We start from the raw sequence: 21,656 nt of genomic DNA on the forward strand, positions 1-21,656 counted from the left end.
GATATTGCAGAAACACATGTTCCTAAGAGGTGCTAGGCACAGAGCACATACACACAAACACACTCCAGAAGGGTGGTGCCAGAACACCTCGATACCAACACATTCCCCAAAGAGAACAGGAACACGCTGACCCATCTTAAAGACAAGGTCAGGATGACAGCATGATGGATAGAGATGTTTTGATCGAACCAACATGGACAAGGTAATGGGTGGTACCTCGACATGTCAGAGGGTGGCACCTGGCCATGTCAGAGGAGTAATACATAACTGTTTGTATCTCAGAGGGAGTGTCTATGGCCAGCCTAGGGGATAGTGGAAAGTCCGTCCACTATTTGAGCTATGTCCATTGTCATGGGCATACATGCACTGAAAGTACTTGTAAAAAATATAAGGCACCAATACTATGCTTCGTTGACAGTAAACCTGACCAAGTGCCTTCATACCTTAACGAATCTTGTGGTCATTGGGTGGTTCTACAGAGGTCTGCTGTGCCAGCTGTCTGTGCAGAGTGGGATGGCACACAGAACACACACGCAGCCAAGCATCTAACAACCTCCTTGAATCAAAGCAATTCGGTATACATGAGTGTACAAATTCCACAGCTAGGGACTCCTCGCAAAAAGTTTTGGTGCTCCCCGTGAAGCTCTTTGATGTTCAAATTTTTACAGCAAATAGTCCAAAAGGTACCTGCGAAAGCCAACTTTCTAAAATGGTAGCCATATACATTAGATTTTATGGAAAACAAATAAATAAGACAAAGGTAGAGTTTCTTGGCCCATCTTTTGAGAAAGGACATTCCAAATATTAAAAAAGAAATTGTTAAAAAATTGCTTCAAACTCTCATCTTTCTCATCCAGTAACATCCAGCTCTTCTCAAAAAATCTCCTCTCATCACACCTATGTCAGCTAGACAGGGTGATAGACCCAGGCCAGTCGGGTTCAGCAGAGGAGTCGACGGCAGATATAATGCCCACTGGAGAAGCAGGTTGCTGGTCCCTGACTGACCAGAGCAGGGGCTGCTCCAGGCTAGGGTGGACACATAAGTCCAATTAGCCTGCAAAGAGTCAGTTGAAGCCGTTAGGCTAATGAGAACACCTGACTCCAATTAACCTGCAACGAGTCAGGTGAGGCTGTTAAGCTAATATGACCACCTGACTCTAATTAAAGGCCCCTCTGATACTATAAAAGGGCTCACTCCAGTCAGGCTGAGGAGAGCAGGGAGCCAGAGGAGAGGAAGTGTGGCTGGATAAGGAAGACACCCTCAAGCCACTGGAAAGGGAGCCCTCGTATATCGATAACTGCATGCGTTGCACAGACTTCTCCCCACGCAGCATACGTTCCATGTATCTCGGTTTGTAAGATCAAGACAAGGCACTAGGTGAAGAAGGCGTTAAGAGAGAGAAGTGGGGGAGCTGTGGGGAAGTGGCCCAGGGAAATGTAGCAACTCTGGCAGTGAAAGGTCGGCTGCCAACAGCTGCTGCCATTAGGGTCCCTGGGCCGGAACCTGGAGTAGAGGGCAGGCCCGGGTCCCCCCAACTTGCCACTACAGAAACACCTCCTGGGAGGGGAAGACAGGCCCCTGTCAGGACAGGAGGCTAAATTGTTCTTGAATAAGCCCATAGAGACAACAGAGACTGTGGGAGTACTCTCACCAAACTCCTTGCTGGCTGATGATGAAAAGGGCTCAGTAACTGTACCCTGGCCTCAGAGAGAGAAGTGCTAGGTAGAGGGTCACAGTGAGCCTCTGAAGCTAGCATAAACCCCCTGGAAGCGCGGGACCCACGGGGACAGGCTCGGAGCTCTGCCACAAAAGATAGAAAACTTTTTGTTTTGTTGTTGTTGAGTAGTGTATAGAATGGTAGTTAGAAGTGGGTAAAAATCCAGGCTGATTTTAATTCTTATCGATTTGCCCCAGGAATTTGTCTCATGAAAGATATAAGCAGATCCTCTCACATTGCTTATAACTTTGCAAGAAACCTCATATAACTTTTAACATTCTCGACATTAATGGAGTCCCAAATTTTAAAGCTTTCCCAATTCATGAATTCCAAACTTAATGGAGGAGTAAAACAAACCTTTTCTTAAACATGCTTTGGCAAACAATGTTAGAATTGTTTTCACAAAGTGAAAAGCCACCAATAATTCTAAGTCTCGTTAGTCAAGAACATCTGCTATGATTTGGGGCAGAAAGTTAGGTACGAGGTACTAGGATGGCTCCCCAATATGCCAACCTCTTCACAGGCCACTTTGAGAAATAATTTCTGGACAAATGCACTGAAGGAACAAAATGGACACTGTAGAATTAAGCACGTGGGTTTAGTACGCACAGCACTGGGGGAGTGTCACCTTACTCAGAGACATTGCCAATCAATTGATTACAGTGGATTATATGGATTTTCCATGGGCGGAGGAAAGTGACGGGGTAGGCAGTCCCAAACCCCTGGATAGATCTAGCAGCAAGACAAGATAAGCACAGAAGCCAATAGTCAAAAACTACATAATGTCTCCGCCCATGGTTTCAGGTTTACAAGTAACATACAATTAGTACTTCAAACAATGTATAAAATGTATTAGTATAAAATACATCTGTTGAATTCTGATTCGGGGTCCATAGAAATGAAGTAGCTCCTCTGATTGTCCAACAGGTACATACCCGAGGGTTAAAGCAAAGAGACAAATGAAAAGTACATGGCAATAAAGATTGTTTTTCAGTTGCTCATTCGTGTTTCTAAGGCAGGCACTGATAGTGGCTTGGGAGGAGGGGTGTGCATCTGTGAGAGGGAGGATGTCATATCTCATCCTAACATGCTTGAACCTTTTCCATAAACTCAAGGTTGGTGTGTGGGAAGGTACCTTTTCCTACAAAAGGAATGGGCACAGACAGAAACAGGGCTCCTTTCATTCCTTTGGTCTGTTTGCAGCTTCAGATAAAGCCACCAATTATGGCTCCCCTTCTGGCTTTTTGCTGACTAAGCTTATTTTAGCAAAAAGCAAAGTTGTTTTTTCTTTGTTCTGCTTTTTTTAGCTAATATTGTTCAGTATTTGCTAGGCCTCCGGCCTCTTGACCAAACTCTGAACTTTGGGCCTGTAAAAAGAGCTAACATAGTCAGGTTGTTACATAAACAGCATATGGATTTTGGCTCTTCATGCACCATGAAACCAATGATATACCTGAGATAGATCAATGATATTTTCATCATCTGGCCAGATGACCTAAACTCTTTCATGAATTTCCACCACAACCTCAACAACCACCACCCATCCATCAAACTTTCTCTAGAACACTCCTGTACCAGCATCAACTTCTTGGACACTATTATAAGCTTCAACAATGGAACCCTACAAACAATTGCATGCAAGAAAGCGACTGCTCACCACACGTTTCAGAGTAGCAGCCGTGTTATCTTCACAGATCCAATAACCACCCCAAACACACCAAGAAATCTCTAATCTACAGCCAGGCACTGATACCACAGAATAAGCTCTAAAGAGAAAGAGAAAATCCAGGATATACAACTTAAGACACTTAAAACCACCTTCACCAAACAAGGACAGTCCACCAGAGAAGTAGATCACATCATGGAACAGGCTACCCAAATGCCCCAGCCTGCTTCAGTATGGAAAAAACTCCCTCTGACCACACACCCCTAGCTGTCACTTACCACTGCACACTGGAACCCCTATGGGGTATCATCAAACAGTTACAACCCATACTTGATGGAGACCACATCCTGAAAGAAATCTTTCCCAATCCCTTTCTTCTGGCCTTCAGACAACTCCCCAGCCGCTCCAAGCTCATCATCAGAAGCAAGCTCTCCGCAGACCAGGAGATACTAACTCAAAGCAGGACCAGACCATGCCAGAACAACAGATGCAAAACCTACAAACATATCACCACTGCTACAATGACCACAATCCCCATAAAAAATGTTTCAAGATCCATGGATCCTTCACATGCCTATCATAACATGTTGTACCTCATCCATTGCACTAAATGCCCGAATAGCAACTATGTGGTTGAAACCAGACAATCACTACACTCACAAATGAACTCACACAAAAAATGATCAAAGACAACACCACCATATCACTGTGGGTGAACATGTTTCACAAAGCAATCACTCCATATCTGACCCCTCAATCCTTGCTCTCAAAGGAAACCTGCACAGCACCTTCAAAAGACAAGCCTGGGAGTTTAAATTCATACGTTTGCTAGACACTAAAAATTATGGACTAAATAAACACACTGGATTTATGGCAGGAGTGGAGAAAGCTCCCTAAAAATGGGGGGCCACCGGCGCCTGAACTGTGGCCCTGCCCCTTCTCCCTGAGCCCCTGCCCTTGCGCCTCACCCCCTGCATTGCATGCCATTACGGCCGGTAAAAAGTGATGGGGCCATGGCCCCCTGGGCCCTCCCACCCTGGCCCAGCGCCTCTGATTTATGGTTGATTACAACAATCTGTAACCTACTAACCCCCCTCTTCTGTCCTATGACTGCCCAGGTGTTAACTGGTCACTTCACCTTCAGTGGTCTCCTACAATGTATGTTAATTACTTGTGATAAACAATCCGGTCCATCTTGTATTTAGCTGTGGCACTCTTGAGTACCCTTTGCAAACCTGAAGAAGAGCTCTGCCTAGTTTGAAAGCTTGTCTCTGTCACCGGCAGAAGTTGGTCCAATAAAAGATACATCATCCACCTTGTTGCTCTAATTGTCTGAATTGAAGCAAACATCATTCTGGGATGTATTGACAGGAATGTTGTAAGCAAGACATGAGAAGTAATTCTTCTGCTCTACTCCGCGCTGATTAGGCCTCAACTGGAGTATTGTGTCCAGTTCTGGGGGCTACATTTCAGGAAAGATGTGGACAAATTGGAAAAAGTCCAGAGCAGAGCAATAAAAATGATTAAAGGTCTAGAAAATGACCTATGAAGGAAGATTGAAAAAACCGGGTTTGTTTAGTCTGGAGCAGAGAAGACTGAGAGGGGACATGATAAGGGTTTTCAAGTACATAAAAGTTTGTTACAAGGAGGAGGGAGGTAAATTGTTCTCATTAACCTCTGAGGATAGGACAAGCAGCAATGGTCTTAAATTGCAGCAAGGGAGGTTTAGGTCGGACATTAGGAAAAAATTCCTAACTGTCAGGGTGTTTAAGCACTGGAACAAATTGCCTAGGGAGGTTGTGGAATCTCCATCACTGGAGATTTTTAAGATTGGACAAACACCTGGCAGGGATGGTCTACTCTAGATAATACTTAGTCCTGCCTTGAGTGCAGGGGGCTGGACTAGATGACCTCTCGAGGTCCCTCTATGACTCTATGATTCCCAGGGGAGCCCGGTGCCATTCCCATGCTCTCTGTGCCCATCTGCCCATCTCCATCACTTCCTCTGCCTTGGCCTTACTTGTTCCCAGGATTCCTTCCCCTGAAGGCGCAGTCCCCTGGACAGCCAGCCCATGGGATGGGCTCAGGGATCAGCAGAGAGCTCTGCTGGCCAGAGGCAGGGTGATTTATTAGAAAAGCATCCGCTCTGCTTCTCCATTTCAAAGGAGCGAGTGAGAGGAAGTGGGATGTCACTGTCAATCGAAGGGTACACACAGCACCTCCTTGGACTAAACTGACATGCCTATCACCAGCGTGCCATGTACAATTGGAACACATTACTGACCAGCCAGCATCCGATCAGGGGCTGATAAGAAATGTCTGAATACTTCAGCCCTTTATCTCATGACAGTGGCGGCTGCATTAACCAACTAATTCCAGTGTCCGTGCTGATGAGAAACAGTGAGCAGATGAGTGTCACACCCAGGTATGTTGTGCCATTAACCTACAAGCCAGCCTGGCCTGAACCAAACGTCTGTCCTACATGCCGCTGAGTTTGTGTACGCCGGACTGGGCCCTGAAGGAGCCCCACAAAACAGTGCAGGTGCTGTCTGCAGTTTCGTATCCAGAATACTGACCTGCTCTGGCCTTTTGCTTCTGGAGTAGAGGCTTGTGAGGTCTGATTCATAGATTCATAGATTCCAAGGCCAGCTGGGGTCATTATGATCATCTAGTCTGACGTTCTGTATGACACAGGCCAGGGAACTGCCCCAAAACAATTCCTAGAGCAGATCTAGAAAAAAAACATCCAATCTTGATTTTAAAATGGTCGGTGATGGAGAATCCACCATGTCCCTTGGTAAATTGTTCCAGTGGTTAATTACTCTCATTGTCGAAAAAGTACGCCTTATTCCCAGTGTGAATTTGTCTAGTTTTAACTTCCAGCCATTGGCTCGTGTTAGACCTTTCGCTGCTGGATTGAAGAGCTCATTGTTAAAGATTTGTTTCCCATCTAGATACTTATAAACTGTGATCATGTCATAGAATCATAGAATATCAGGGTTGGAAGGGACCCTCAGGAGGTCATCTAGTCCAACCCCCTGGTCAAAGCAGGACCAAACCCCAATTTTTGCCCCGGATCCCTAAGTGGCCCCCTCAAGGATTGAGCTCACAACCCTGGGTTTAGCAGGTCAATGCTCAAACCACTGAGCTATCCCTCCCCCTTCACCTTCTCTTTGTTAAGCTACATCGATTGAGCTCTTTGAGTCTATCACTACAAGGCAGGTCTTCTAATTCTTTAATTATTCTTGTGGCTCTTCTCTGAACCCTCTCCAACTTATTCATCATCCTTCTTGAATTGTGGGCACCAGAACCGGACACAATACAGAACTGTTTTCTGTGACTATTGTTTGCCGTGTAGTTGTAACTGTGTTGGATCCCGGATATTAGAGACAAGGTTTGTCCAATAAAAGCTATTACCCCACCTACCTTGTCTTCTGTGACAGCTGTACTCAACACTACAGAGCTGCGTTGTGCAGTTGTGCGGTGACACGGAAGCTGGAGGCTTTGGCAGCTGGGTGGGAGGCAGGGCTTCTGGCCCAGGGGAGGCAGACTGAGACTGTGAAGTAAACTCGTGTTTCCGCTGAAAGGATCAGCAGTGAAATGGGTCACAGTGTTGATAAAGTGGCATCATTATGCTTCAGAATCAACACTCAGCTGAGATTGAGTGGGGCAGCTCCCGTCCCTCAGAGCTGTTATTTCAGGCTTTCTACAGACTCAGGCAGACAAGGCTACATTGTTTAAGCTTGATCGTGTTTAGAATGGTTTGTTTGTAACCTCAGGGTCTAAAAGTGTAATTTATTTTTAATGACAGCGGAGATTCTGATTAAATCCGTGGCAAGTGGTGGATTCTGCAGCACGTTCCACAGCTATAGAAGTGTGGAATACACCAGACCCTGAGTACAATAGAAAAAGATGAAGGATTGAAAATACAGCACTCATTTCTGGGAGGAAAGTAGGCATGGAGAGCAGCTCCCTGAAAGCACTGCCTGGCTGTTCTGTGGGAGAGAAGAGTGTGTGTGTGTGTGTGTGAGAGAGAGAGAGAGAGGACTGTTCTCCATTGGGCTGTACATTTCAATATCACATTTCCCTTATTCAAACTACTGTAGCCACAGGGGGTGGCTGAAGCTGGGGTCGCCTTTATATTTGGGAAAAGTACTGGAGCACCAGAGCTGGCCCCTTCTCCTCTGTAAGCTCCCAGTCTGTAGAGCTGTTTTTCAAAGCCGCCACCACTGGGTTCCTGCACGGCTGCCAGGGGTGCTCTTTGGCTTTCCTCGCTGGGCTGTTACGCTACCTAGGAACTGTCTGGCGTCACGTGACCTTCCACCATGGCAAACACTCCCTATAGCCATCAGCGGGCCCCTCACCAGCCAGCACATCTCTCCGTGGGTGGTCCAGGAGCTCTGCACCATCAATTCCCTTGCTCTTGGCTCTTGGGTTATGCCCATGTGTCCTTTTGAGCATCTCCCCTTTCCCTCCCCAAGAGGGATCTCCCCATAACCATCTCCCCATAATCACTCCTTTTCTATTTTACCTATAACCACGGGCCTTGCCGTGAGCCAAGCCCTCCCTTTGCCCTAGATACCCATTTGCTTGTGTGACACCCGCCTGTGCTCCTCACATTCCCCCACATCTCCTGGATCCTGCTGGCATTCAGAATGTAAAGCCTCCTATCTGGGCATCTTTGGGCCTATGTATTATTCATACTCTCTCTTGTTCCTGGGTAAGTAAAGAAGCCAAATAAATATTAATTCCAGAGTAACACAAAGCCTTTCCATCACTCCTGCCGCAGCTTGGGGCGCTCAGGGACGCAGGAGCATCCATCAGGCGGAAAAAGTGGGAAATAAATTACCTGAAAATAACAGGTTATCAAACAATTATCAAAACAATTATTCTCCACAATAATTTAAATGAGCAGCGACGTTCCACTGGAATATTAAATGGAGCAGGGGCAGCAGTTGGGGAGTTTCACCCATTGTCTGCGTTGTACAGTTTCTGTAGCTCATTGCTCTGAAGTTAGACAGCCTTTTGCCAGTATCACTCCAGCTCAGACTGGTAGTGGCCAAAAGTTGTTTGACGGCCGGTGTGGCTGTGAGATGAATTTGCTGGTCTCTGCAGAGTTCCCACAGCCATAGCTAGTGCTGTTCTGAATACTCGTGGGGCTGTGAGGCAGAAAGGGGCTAATGGATGCCTTCAGGTGAGTCTTGATTCCTAAGAGACCGGGGGGGTGAGGGAATAGCTTTTATTGGACCAGCCTATGTTGGTGAGAGAGACACGCTTTCACACTACACAGAGCTCCTCTTCCTCAAGCCCAGCCCAGAGGAAGAGCTCTGCGTGGCTCGAAAGTTTGTCTAGCTCACCAGTGGAAGTTGGTCCAACAGAAGGTGTTACCTCCCCCACCTTGTCTCTCTGATATCCTGGGGCTGACATGGCCACCGCACTCTTGATTCCAAAGGCAGCTGCAGACTTCTTTAAAGCCAGTGACTGTCAAGCAGCCTCAGGCTCGACAGAAGGCACCATCAAGCTCTTTTATATAGTAAAAGCAGCTGGGGGCTTTGGGGTGACTGCCCAAGGCACTTGGGCCCATTGATGTCTCTGGAGTTAGATGCCTAAATACCTTTGAAGATCTGGGCTAGGCCCCATGGCAGGTAGATTAACAGGGGTTTCCCTGGCTGCAAACCCAGGGGCCAGGATACTGACTGTAGGTTGTGCGTGCCGGGCAGAGAAAGCCGGCAGATGTTGGGAGTGTGACCCTGAAAGGAAGCAAAGAGACAGGCCTTGTTGGGCACAGAGCTCACTGGAAGAGCAGACTTGGGGATTTCTGCCTGCTGCTGCTTGTTTCTACTGTGTTCAGGGAAACAGGGATTTTGTGCACGTTTTTTATGAATAAACAGGATCACACCAAAAACAGACCTGACCTGTATCTCCAGTTTCTCATTTTAATGGAAACAACCCTGCAAACCCTGGAATTGCTCAGGCCAGAGGGGCCTCACTGGCCAGCAGAACCAGGGAATGACTACAGTCACTGGAGCCTGATAGCTGCACTTACACCAGGATCCAGATTCCTGTCCAAACCTCCCTGGTATCCACCCCAGGGTGCCACCCCCAGACTTCCTCACTGGGGCTCTCTGATGGGCACACCAGAGAATCCCTGTGGCGGAATGTAAAAAATTGGAGGAGGGATAAAGGGCAGGTCAGGTCAGTGATACAGAGTGATCTGGATCACTTGGTAAACTGGGTGCAAGCAAACAATATACATTTTAATATGGCGAAATGTAAAGTTATACATCTGGGACCAAAGAATGTAGGCTGCACATGACAGGCTGGGGGACTCTATCCTGGGAAGCAGTGCCTCTGACAAAGAGCTGGGGGTTGTGGTGGATAATACGCTGAACTTGAGCTCCTAGAGTGACACTGTGGCCAAAAGAGCTGATGTGATCCTGGGATGCATAGACAGGGGAATCTCGAGTAGGAACAGAGGCGCTGTTTTACTGCTACGTTTGGCACTGATGCAAACACTGATCGATGGAACATTCAGTCCAGATCTGGTGCCCACAATTCACAAAAGATGCTGATAGGTTGGAGCAGGTTCAGAGATGAGCCACCAGAATGATTTAAGGATTAGAAAACCTGCCTGTGACACTCCAGCACTCCACATTCACCATAGCAATATGATTATGGTATGATTATGATATAATTATGTGGCATCTTGTACAAAGTATGCCTTGTAAGGTATAATTCTAAAAGTCTTGATCTGTTGAACGTTAATATCCTGTTGGATTGTATGTGTTACCATCGTATGTGAAGTTATAAAGTTTTGCTATGTATGTGCTACTGGAATATGTGAAGTTGAAAACGCCCACAGCTAGCCTTTCATGTACAGCAATGAAGAAGCTAGTGTTGATGGCCAATCAACAAAGACAATGGACCATGGAAGAGCTTAGCCTGCCTGTGAATGCTTCAGACAGCCTATGGATACTGCTATCTGCAAGGCATGCAAGGGCATGTGACCAGACCACATGACACTAAATTCCATTTTGGTACCTGTATTTTTCCAGAAACTGAGCTGGAAACTTAGCTTGGAACAAAGGGTTCCTGCCATAAGGAGAGACTATATAATGTGGGGAGTGACATCATGATTTGTCTTCACTCCCCCACAACTCAACACCTGAAAGAAGCTCTGAAAGACAAATGACTCGGAATGGGGGATGGGAACCCAAGCTGCAAGGCAGATGCAGCTTGTGCCTTAAGAATCTGCAAGCCTCGTTGCATCATCAGTCAGGGTGAGAAATTGCTAAATCAACCCCCATCTATCCAGTATATTAGGCTTAGTTTGCGTTTTTGTTTATTTGCCAGGTAATCTGCTTTGATCTGTTTGCTTTCACTTATCATCACTTAAAATCTATCTTTCTGTAGTTAATAAACTTGTTTTATGTTTTATCTTAACCAATGGTTTTTGAGTGAAGTGTTTGGGAATCCTAGCTCTGTAAAGAAAGGCTGTTGTGTATCTTCCCCACATTGAGGGGGGAGCAAATTAATTCACGAGCTTGCATCGTACAGATCCCTGTGCAGTGCAAGATGATATAATATTGGGTTTATACTCCAGTAAGGGTGTAAGCCTGGGGAGCTGGGAAGTCACCTGGGGGCCTCCTGTTTGTCTATGAGTGGCTTAGGTAAAGCACTCAGGTAACTCAGTTGGGTGAGTGGTGCCACCTGCTGTCGTGTTGGATGATAGTCCCTGGAGAGGCTGGCTGAATCACCAGCAGAGCAGTGTGAGAGAGACCAACCCAGCTGAATTGTTAGGGGACACAGTGGTTCCAACAGCTCCCAGACTCTTGCCCATATGCTCAGGGTTTAGCTTATCGCCATATTTGGGGTCGGGAAGGAATTTTCTTCCAGGGCAGATTGGAAGAGGCCCTGGAGGTTTTTTGCCTTCCTCTGTAGCATGGGGCATGGGTCTCTTGCTGGAGGATTCTCTGCTCCTTGAAGTCTTTAAACCACAATTTGAGGACTTCAATAGTTCAGACACAGGTGAGAGGTTTATCACAGGAATGGGTGGGTGAGATTCTGTGGCCTGCGTTGTGCAGGAGGTCTGACTAGATGATCATAATGGTCCCTTCTGACCTTAATATCTATGACAGTACGCTGGGCGTGATAACCCGTCACAACGCCTTTAGTGATAGACTCAAAGAGTTTAATCTATTTAGCTCAACAAACAGAAGGTTAAGGGGTGACTGATCATAGTCTATAAGGACCTGCATGGGGAACAAATATTTAATAATGGGCTCCTCAGTCTAGCAGGGAAAGGTTTAACACAGTCCAGTGGCTGGAAGTTGAACCTAGACAAATTCAGATTGGAAATAAGGTGTACATTTTTGACAGTGAGGGTAATTAACCACTGGAACAATTTACCAAGGGTCCTGGTGGATTCTCCATCACTGATGATTTTTAAATCAAGATGGAATGTTTTTCTAAAATCTCTGCTCTGGGAATGATTGTGGGGCAGGTCTCTGGCGGGTGCTATACAGGAGGTCAGACGAGATGATCACAATGGTCCCTTTTGGCCTTGGAATCTATGAATCTTTCGGGTCTGTGCCATCTCTGCATTTGTCTCTTGTAGGTTAAGCTGTCCCAGAGTGGTCTGATTAGAGCCTGGTGAATAATCCATAGTGAATGAGTTCTCTGAGAAATGTCATAGAATCATAGAATATCAGGGTTGGAAGGGACCTCAGGAGGTCATCTAGTCCAACCCCCTGCTCAAAGCAGGACCGATCCCCGACTAAATCATCCCAGCCAGGGCTTTGTCAAGCTTGACCTTAAAAATATCTAAGGAAGAAGATTCCACCACCTCCTTAGGTAACGCATTCCAGTATTTCACCACCCTCATAGTGAAAAAGTTTTCCTAATATCCAACCTAAATCTCCCCCACTGCAACTTGAGATCATTACTCCTTGTTCTGTCATCTGCTACCACTGAGAACAGTCTAGAGCCATCCTCTTTGTAACCCCCCTTCAGGTAGTTGAAAGCAGCTATCAAATCCCCCCTCATTCTTCTCTTCTGAAGACTAAACAGCACCAGTTCCCTCAGCCTCTCCTCATAAGTCATGTGTTCCAGACCCCTAACCATTTTTGTTGCCCTCCGATGGACTCTTTCCAATTTTTCCACATCCTTCTTGTAGTGTGGGGCCCAAAACTGGACACAGTACTCCAGATGAGGCCTCACCAATGTCGAATAGAGGGGAACGATCACGTCCCTCGATCTGCTGGCAATGCCCCTACTTATACAGCCCAAAATGCCATTGGCCTTCTTGGCAACAAGGGCACACTTTTGATTCATATCCAACTTCTCGTCCACTGTAACCCCTAGGTCCTTTTCCGCAGAACTGCTGCCGAGCCATTCGGTCCCTAGTCTGTAGCGGTGCATTGGATTCTTCCGTCCTAAGTGCAGGACTCTGCACTTGTCCTTGTTGAACTTCATCAGATTTCTTTTGGCCCAATCCTCCAATTTGTCTAGGTCCCTCTGTATCCTATCCCTACCCTCCAGCGTATCTACTGCTCCTCCCAGTTTAGTGTCATCCGCAAACTTGCTGAGGGTGCAATCCACACCATCCTCCAGATCATTTATGAAGATATTGAACAAAACCGGCCCCAGGACCAACCCCTGGGGCACTCCACTTGATACCGGCTGCCAACTAGACATGGAGCCATTGATCACTACCCGTTGAGCCCAATAATCTAGCCCAACTTTCTATCCACCCTATAGTCCATTCATCCAGCCCATACTTCTTTAACTTGCTGGCAAGAATACTGTGGGAGACCGTGTCAAAAGCTTTGCTAAAATCAAGGAACAACACGTCCACTGCTTTCCCCATATCCACAGAGCCAGTTATCTCATCATAGAAGGCAATCAGGTTGGTCAGGCATGACTTGCCCTTTGTGAATCCATGCTGACTGTTCCTGATCACTTTCCTCTCGTGTAAGTGCTTCAGAATTGATTCCTTGAGGACCTGCTCCATGATTTTTCCAGGGACTGAGGTGAGGCTGAGTGGCTTGTAGTTCCCAGGATCCTCCTTCTTCCCTTTTTTAAAGATGGGCACTACATTAGCCTTTTTCCAGTCCTCTGGGACCTCCCCCGATCACCATGAGTTTTCAAAGATAATGCCCAATGGTTCTGCAATCACATCCACCAAATCTTGTAGCACTCTCGGATGCAGCACATCCAGCCCCATGGACTTGTGCTCGTCCAGCTTTTCTAAATAGTCCCGAACCACTTCTTGCTCCACAGAGGGCTGGTCACCTTCTCCCCATGCTGTGCTGCCCAGTGCAGTAGTCTTGGAGCTGACCTTGTTCATGAAGACAGAGGCAAAAAAAGCATTGAGTACATTAGCTTTTTCCACATCCTCTGTCACTAGGTTGCCTCCCTCATTCAGGTTGCCTCCTTCATGTCTAGGTTGCCTCCCTCATGTCACCTCTTGCTGTCTTTGTGAATTGTCTGTAAACAGGCGTCAATTTCTCTAAATTGATTCTGTATTCAGAAATATTTGCCAAGCCTTTTGGTTGGGTTGTCCTTGGGCTGCCGATCGCTGTTCACTGGGAAATTTCAGTATTTGAAAGGGAAGATGCAGAGGCCACACAGTGTTTCTGTCTGGTGGGATGAAATCTTTCAATTAGGTCTGTGGTGCAAGAGAAAATTCTTAATGCCACTTTCTGTGAATATTCTGCAATATTCGTTTCAGATTTGCTTTTTCCCCAGTTGCTCCTGTTGGTCGGTTTGATCACTAGCCTGTTAGTGGAAAGTGAGCGCATGGGTCAGGAATGAAGGGAGTGAGAATGAGCCCACCATGGACTTCCTGCATGAGCCTGGGCAAGTCACTTCCCCTGTCTGTGCCGCCGGCCCCCGCCCCCAAGTGCGGGGATAATGATATTGACCTGACTTTATAGAATGCTTTGAGTGGTACAGAGGGTGGCCTTCCAAAGAGCTAAGCATTATTATTTCAGTGGGCAGCAGCAGGAGGCAATTCTGCAAACACTCTGCCGGCAGAGATGCCTTCCGCATGGATCACAGAGCTGAGGCTGAGCCTATTCTACCTGGGACCGAAACCTCAAGCGTCAGATTTAATATTAGGTGTGAGATTGGTGCCCAGAGTGCACATTATTCTGCTGGAGACCCTTCCCCATAGGGCAGCAATACCTGGGGAGGGGCACATCTTGTGCCCAAGAATGCTGGGCACTTCCCTCTCCTGCGATATGTGTTGCTACAGCTGGGTTCCCTACATCTAACTTCTGAAAGCCCCCCCAGGCAAAGCTGCAGCCCAGGAGGAGAAACGGGAAGGAAGGAGGAGCGATTTGGGAGAAACGGGTAAAACCAAAGCACGTTTGGGGAACCAAATTCTCCAGCTCTAATTTAATGCTCGAGATTTCAGTTAAAAAATCCACGCATGCAACATTGAGAACCTGCGAGAGTCCCATCCATTATCCCTGCTCAGCCCAGGGCCAGGCCATGGGGACAAAGATCCTGAATGGAGTTACTAAGGGCTCTGGCTTTGCAGGGCAGAGTGAGTCCTGTTATCAGGAGCTGAAAACACTTTCTGGATGAGGCTAATAAAATCAAATGGCAGATAATCTTGCCTTCATCTCCCACTCTGTACTTTGCAGGGCTCCTCATCTGCTCTCAGACCCATGTAATCAGCAGCTCTGTGATTGTTTGTTTCAATTCAATCTCTGTTGCTGGCTGCGATTTCCCCCCCACGCCCTCCACTTCATAGCTGTTCCAGGCGTCACACTTATAGCAAGTGAGATTTAATGAGCTCCGGCTGAATGAGGTTTATTCCAAAAGATGTATTCAGCCTGGTTCTCTCTCCCCACCTCAATTCCCTCTCCGTGCATTCAGCCCTCTTTGATTGCAGTTTATCTCCATCACATTCCTCCAGCTCACTTTGATTGCGGTCTCCAATGCAGATGGATCATGGTTTATTACATTTGCTTCAGTCGCTCTCTCTTCTGCCCACTTTAAATGGGGCTTATTTTCTCCAGTCTTATCGCTGTTTATCCAGATTACTGAAAGTATTGTAACTTACATTCTATTCAGTGCAATTCAAACACGGCCCATTGTACTTGGTTCTTGTATGGTTGATTTCAGTTCACGGGCCTATCATTCTCCGTGTTTGATTTCATGCTATAATAGCAGGGTTCATAGGACATACAGCAACTTAGACGCTTTATCCACTTGAGAGGCTATAGCCCTCAAATCACAATGATTATGATCATTTCCACAGCAGTGCAAGGGGGGCATTGTTCCCTTACAGATTTGGGTCTGACTCTCCTTTCACTTCCACTGGTTGTGCACGGGGGTAGCTCCGCTGGCTTCCAGAGAGTTACACTTGATTTGCACCCGTGCAAGCTAACACAGAATCAGGACCAGAATATGGGTTAGCTTGGGGTTGCTTGGCCGTGGTGTAAGGATTCAGGGAGCTTCACTGGTTTCAGAGTAGCAGCCGTGTTAGTCTGTATCCGCAAAAAGAAAAGGAGGACTCGTGGCACCTTAGAGACTAACCAATTTATTTGAGCATAAGCTTTCGTGAGCTACGGCTCACTTCATCCGATGCATCGCATGCATTTTCCCCTGAATGCATCCGATGAAGTGAGCTGTAGCTCACGAAAGCTTATGCTCAAATAAATTGGTTAGTCTCTAAGGTGCCACAAGTCCTCCTTTTCTTTTTAGTGAGCTTCACTGTTTCCTTTCTCCGTGTGGTGAATCCTTTCAATGCACAATGATCTAATCTCCTCCCAGAGACAATGGCTCATGAACCCCTATAGCACCAGGCAACTTTGTTTTCTTCAGCCCACAGGTAAAACGGACAGCCCTGGCTTTACCAGCCATCATCTGGGGCTTTCTGAGGGTTGTGAAATACAAAAAGCCACTGTACAACTTGGAAAGGAATGTTTTTTGTGGGAGGTGGCAGCAGCTCGTGGGCAGAGCGAATGTTCTTACAACAAGGAGCTGAAAGTCTTGATTTTTGTGTGAAAGCCCAGTTCCGCTGTGGGGACCCCAGCCTCAGGCTAAGCATGCCGGTGAGTACTGGCATGCATGCCTGCTGTCCCTGGCAGGGGCGGCGGGTCACAGAACTGGAGGGTGCAGATCTTAACCCGTCTTTAAAAGAGAGCAGGCCAGGGAACTGGATCCATGCAGGCCAGGGACAAAGGGGTGTGCTTGTTCCTGGTAATAATCTCCCCGATTTGTTCCTGTTAATCAGCTCGGCAAAGAGAAAGATCCTGGGAGCAGGGTGGCAGCAGCCAGGAGGGTGTTTTCTTGTTAGCAGATTCATTACTGCAGCCATCGCAGGTAATTGTCCCTTTATTCTGTGATTAGTGTTTGTTTGCTCAGGGCTTCCAGAGAGGAGGTTAGTTTCTCTTGTGATATGGTTTGCACAGCCCCTTCCCAAACATCACTCAGGGCCACTAGTGTTAGCACTGGACATGTTAATCTGCCTTGATCCCCCGGAGTTTTTTAATCTGTTTAGACTGAAGAGCAGCTCTCCTGCTCCCTGCTCCTCACACGCTCTCTCAGACATTATTTCCACTTCATTAAAATTTTAAAGATCAACTGTTGACTTTTATCATTTCCCCGTCTTGCCATGGCTGAGGCTGGCTGGTGCATAATTAGCACATATTACAGTGGTGTCATCTGGATGCAGATTGCTGTCATGACAGCCTGGTGCCCTGGGTGGACGGCTCTGCTCCGCACATTCCCCCCTGCGGAAAAGGAGCAATGAAAGTGGCAACCCAGAGTGTGGAAGAATGGCTACGTCGCTGTGTTGGGCTATGAAACCAGCCCTCCCCTAATGCTGACCCCTGCGGTGCCTGACTGGGCACTGCCCCCAGCCCCAGGCTTTGTAATTTATCCCTTTAGGCTTCTACAAACAGCAGCCACCCGCCATGAGGAGACAAGGAGGAGCTACCTTGCCAGGCAGCTTCTGTCCATCACATCCCTATCTTCATCTTCCGGGTCCAGCTGCCAAAGGCTGGATTCTGCCCCTGCGCTGATGGGGGACTTGGTGAGTGAATGGGCTGTGCCTATGCGGACGGACGTCAATTGGCACAGTCTCTAGTGGTACCAGCCACTCAGGGGACTTCTCTCTGTCTGTCGTATGCAGCTGGACAGAGGGGGTTGTGTGCACCCTGTTGCCACTGGTAGTCACCCCCACTCTCCCTCTGGCTCCTAACCTGGAATGTGAAAAATGCCAGAGGTTAGGGGTTAGGAGTATTTAGAGAATTACAAATCAACACTGTGTCCGGATCTGCCTGCTCCCCCATCCCGTGGGGAGACCTCTAGGGCCTAACAGCTGCACTCAGCAGCTCATGGAGACAGCAGACTTCCCGCTCGGGTTTTACTGGGAGGGAGTCTGAAGGAGCCAGCAGCAGCTGGGTATGTGGATCAGGCGTTGGTGGATTCACACACGAGCCTAGGGGGGCCGTGCCCCCAGCCCCCCGCAGGAGCACTGGAACCTGGGTAGAAGGTGGGGGGCAATGCTGGAACGGTGGCGATGACCCCCGCTCCTCTTCTCCCAGAGGCCCCACCCCCTGGCTGGGCCAGAAGCTGGAGCTGGGCAGTGGTAAGGGCCACCCAGGGAGCCTGGACAGCTGTAGGAAGCCCCAGACCCTCTACTTGCTTTGGGCAGAGACCGACCGGGGTGTCCGAGAGCAGCCCCCGTCCCGTCCCGTGTCCCCCCCCACGGTGCACGCGGCTGCCGGTGAGACCCCTGGGCAGGGGCTCCAGTCCCGCTGCTGCCAGGCCGCCCTGGCCGAATCCCTCCTGCTCCCGTTGCCAGGCTGCCCCCTCTGCTGCCTGGACTTCGTGTGGCACTGCCCCTCCCGTTGCCTCTGGCCAAGGCTGGCAGTTTGGGGGCACAACGTCGCTGCCGCTCCGCGCCTGCCTGAGGCTACTATGTCAATGTTAAAAAGTGGGGCATGGCCCCTCTGCCCCGGTTCTGGCCCCCCTGGCTCCCAAGGGGTGGGGGGTGGGCAAATGTTCTTTGTGCCCAGGGCCCCAGTAAATCTTACTCCGTCTCTGGGATCAGGGCTTGGTTTGGGAATTCCTTATCTGCCTGTGGGTGCTGCAGGGCCCTGCTTGGGAACTCAGCAGTGCTGCCGTAGGTTACAGAGATGGAGGTCCCTACACGGAGGGCCTCTTTGGACGGTCCTGGACACAGTCCCCCCAATACTTGGATCACTGGCTTTCCCCTCCCCTCTATGGACCAATCCAATGCCCAGGGAAGTCAATGGGAGTCTTTCCACTGCCCTCAATGGGCACAGAATTTGGCACTTAGTCACCCCTGCTATCCAGTGTCATCTCTGTTTTCTCTGTACTGAGTTTCAGCCAGCCTGAATACATCCATGCCTCTGTCCCTGCCAGGGAGTGGGAAAGCCAGGGATCCAAAGGGTGTCAGCAGTAGCGGTTGAGAGGAGATTCGTAGATGGATAAAAGGGGGAGTCCAGGAGAAGGGAGATGAATTTAAGCGGGAGAACGTTGAGGCTGAGCGTTGAGATAAACGTCCTGCCAGCCAGATATGAAAGAAGAGGTGCCAGGCACGGGCTGGTGGCTCGTTGCTACAAGGGAAACCGAGTTTGAGGCCAGCTTTTCTAGCCGTTTCTAATTAAAAAGTTAATCTGAAAAGAACAAAAGAGCCTCCAGACTGACGTTTAAAGTTAAAATTCTCCCAGCTTTATTCTTAAGGAGACAATGGTTTTTTACTGAGCTCTGCTAAGAACATTTATTAGAAAAAATATTTCAGAAAAACCTGAAGCAAAGGAACTGAAGACTCCGAAGCAGGAAAAATAACAGCAAACCCCAGTTCATTCCTATTTATCAGCACCATGAGTTCTTTACAGGCCTTATCTCTCCCAGCCAGAGGGAGGGCTGGGAGCAGTAATTCTTAGAGAGTATAAAACAGAGCTGAGATCGGGATCGCTATTCAATCTGTCAAACTTACTGAGGGGAGAATTTACAAATGCATCTCTGCTTCTGGAGCGGCGCTGCTCCAGAACCTGGGCCCTCACTGGGCATATATATTAATGAGTTTGTACCTTTACGATTAACTTCCACTTGAGATTCCCGCAACGTGAGCAAGAATTTTATCTCCTTATCAGCACTGAAAGGAACCCAACATTACAGCAAAAATGATGTTGTCCGTTACCAGCATCCCTCCTGAGTGACCCAACTGCGAGATACAGCGGTTTCATTACATTGACTCCACGGAGCTAACTCCTGGGAAGGATTCTGTGCCTGAAAGAGACCTAAGGAATTCGCTGGAATTGAGCACATCCCTCTCCCGCAAAACATAAGGTATATTAAAGAGAGGTTAAGGGTGTGGCTGAAAAGGGGGGGCTACGGAGCAGCCATAGCAGGAACTAACCGAGTCCCACAATATCCTAGACTGTGGCTCCTGGCTTCCCTCATTCTGAATGCGGAGGTGTGGGGCCCAGCATGCAACGCTCCATCTTGAGCCAAGATGCTCTACAGGGCCACTCTTCTGTATCCAGAGCTGAAGGCAGCTGCAGTCTGCTCCATGTCTCTGCAGAGCCCTCTGGCTCCCTGCAAACTGCCAGTAGGGCTATTGGCCGGGGAAGGCTTTCACACCCCCACCCCAGCAAGTGCCTTTGACAGGGCATATTAGGGCTCAGAGATCCCTGCAGTGGCTGCTGTGCTGTGCCCAGGGCTGGCCTTAGAGGTGGGCAACAGGGGTGACTACCCAGGCGCTGTGGTCTGAGGGGCACCAAGGTCAAGAGGCCAGGCCAGGACTGGGGTGGTCCTGGGGTGCGAGGCCACAGAAGGGAGCTTGGGGCAATGACAGGGGAGGCAGCAGGGGCCAGGAGTGATGGGCGGGGGTGGGGGGTCTGAGGAGGCAGCGGGTGCCAGGGGCGACAAAATACAAGTTCACCCAGGGCACCTTTTTCCCTGGTTGTGCTTATGGATCTCCATCCTCATTACACGGTATACTCTGTCCTTACAGCCTGTTCTCTGGGGTTTGGTCCAGCCTAGCTTCTGATGACTCAGGCAGTGGGACCCCATCCCCTAGGATGGTCCCCTAATCACAGTCATCTCATTGCAATTCCCTTTCTTGGATTAATCCCGTTTCTTCTGGTTCCATTGCCCTTGTGCCAACACAATCGCTCCTTCGCTCTTTTCCTTTTGCTGCTCAGCTCATGAGTGACCTTGAGCCGGAGAAGACCTCAGCCGTCGTCAGCCTTATGACCCAGGACCTTCACCTTGCTATTCTGCCTCGGATGTACGTTCCGTTTGCTCTGAGCGAAGCAGCCGGCGACTGCCCTGGAGACGCTGGACCCCAGTTCACTGTGGCTTGAATCAAAGCTCTTTTTATTGGCAATTTTTCCAAAACAGAAAGAAAATCCTAACACTGAACGCACGGCTTGGCTGAACCTCACCACAGTCACTGAGTATGGCCAGGTTACCTGGATCTCCAGCACGAAGGGAAAGGTGCTCTGCCTCTGACCCCTGTTGGAGGAAAGAGCAACACACCAGGCATCTGAGAGCATCTGTCTTTGGTCCCCAGCTGCCCCAGCCTCCGTGCCTTTGGAGGGCCCTTTCACAGAAGGGTCACTTCCTGGCGGCGAAGTCTGCTCATTAATGCAGGGTGTCAGGGACCATATTCATTGTCTGTTAATAGCTTATGTCAAACAATATCTCTTCCTGTTGCAAACATACATCACCATGTGAGTAGATTAGATTGTCTGGAAGTATGAATTTCCCCTAAGTCTTGCAGACATGTCCATTAGCCACTCTGCAGTGTGGCTAACCATTCCGGAGAGCACCTTCATTACCATGCAAATAGAGACGGACCCTTTCCATTCAGCACAGCTCACGCTAGAGGATTACGGCTAGCTTTAAGGAGAGCCCCCACAGAACACAAATGAGGAAGGTCGTCTGTATTTATAAAGTTGGCCAAATTCACACCAGGCAGGGTGGGCGGCACATCTGTCTCATAGGCCCATAACGGTGCTTGTCGCTTCCTGGTTCTTGCACCATTAGACCTGTACAGTCATCATGGACCCACTTAGCCTCATGCCACTGATGTAACTCTTCTGAGCTTTCCCCCTGAATCAGGACCCGCCAGCTACAAGACCATTCTTGTTTCTCTTTACTGGGTCCCTTTCAGCTTACCAATATCTTCCCAGAACTGGGGTGACCAGAAGCGAGGGCACCATTTCCGGGCTGCCCTCATGGGAGTCACAAAACAAGCACTTTCCCCTCCCTGCTCC

At 48.5% G+C, this 21,656-nt stretch overlaps 1 long non-coding RNA gene across 2 annotated transcripts; it reads left to right on the plus strand.

The window, feature by feature from the left end:
- The first annotated feature begins 19,366 nt into the window (after positions 1 to 19,366).
- On the plus strand, positions 19,367 to 21,144 carry LOC122463581. 2 transcript variants are annotated; one of them, XR_006287065.1, is made up of 2 exons: positions 19,367 to 19,722; positions 20,390 to 21,144. It is a non-coding gene; the product is annotated as an uncharacterized LOC122463581 (long non-coding RNA). The 2 variants fall into 2 exon arrangements; XR_006287064.1 differs by having other exon boundaries at positions 20,580 to 21,144.
- Positions 21,145 to 21,656: the final 512 nt, after the last annotated feature.

The sequence above is a fragment of the Chelonia mydas genome, chromosome 22 (assembly GCF_015237465.2).
Source record: "Chelonia mydas isolate rCheMyd1 chromosome 22, rCheMyd1.pri.v2, whole genome shotgun sequence".
NCBI classification, from domain to species: domain Eukaryota; kingdom Metazoa; phylum Chordata; order Testudines; family Cheloniidae; genus Chelonia; species Chelonia mydas.